Consider the following 1,156-nt stretch of genomic DNA (forward strand, 5'->3'; position numbering starts at 1 on the left):
AGGCTTATTTCTCCTAACATACACATTCTTAATATGGGGTTTATTTCTTTTCCTAACAACCCCCTAATAGAGTCATATTGTCCTCAAGGGGAAATGATGGAAACTTCTCTTGCAACACAACAACTACCTCCCAAGAGTTGTTGCAATCTAACAGATTTATCCATTTTGCCAACACTTCATTATGTCCTTGTTGAGTCTCCCTCCATTCAACAATGTCCTTTGGTTCCACTTCCAATTCAAACTCTTTATTCAACAATGTAGGAAGAGGTTGAGGATTCTTATTAGGTTTAAGAGTCTACTTCAATAAGGATACATGAAATGTTGGAGGCAAGTTTAACTTGTATGCCACTTGCCAATAGAGATGACAAAACAGGCAAAGCCTGCAGGCCCGCCACATAGTCCATAAAATTTTGCGGGCAGGGCATAGAAATTTTATCCATTAGCCCTGCCCGTTTGCCCGTCATGCCTGTAGGCATTTCTATTGGGCAATGTGGTGGCCCATGGGCATTACCTAAAAGAGAAAAATTAAAAAAAATGATATGATGTGATTTAATGCCTAAAAAATTGTGATATGATTTGTTCAATTTCATATAAAATATCAAATTATATTTAAAAAAAAAAATCTCTTCAACCACTTTATTTAATTTTTTTACTCTATTTATGAATTTTATAATTTATTTTTATTTTTTAACAATGCTTGTGGACCGTTGGTTTAAAATGGGTAGGGCATGCAACTTTAGTCCATTAAGACAATGCAGGCATGTCCACACCCTCTTAAATTTTAAGGGCATTTGCGGGCACGTGCAAAACAGGTCGGGCGGCCCGTTTTGCCAACTCTGCTGTTTATCTTGTTTTGCCAAGGATATCAGCTTATAGGGTTGCATCTTAAGAAAACTCAATCCCCTTCCAAGAACTCTACATGCTTTTTGTGCTTATCAGCCTGCTTCTTCAAGACTCAAAAGCTGTAGTAGCCTCTTCATTCCATTTAAAACTATCTTTCTTCAAGAACTCAATGAAGGGTTTAGCTATTCTCCCAAAAAAATGGTGACACATACACAGGATTGCCAACTATGGAGATTATGACTATTATAATAATATTTTTATTAGTATAAGTATAATATATAATATATTTGTATATATTAGTATAATTATAATA

This window comes from Lupinus angustifolius, chromosome LG19, assembly GCF_001865875.1.
Source record: "Lupinus angustifolius cultivar Tanjil chromosome LG19, LupAngTanjil_v1.0, whole genome shotgun sequence".
NCBI lineage: Eukaryota > Viridiplantae > Streptophyta > Magnoliopsida > Fabales > Fabaceae > Lupinus > Lupinus angustifolius.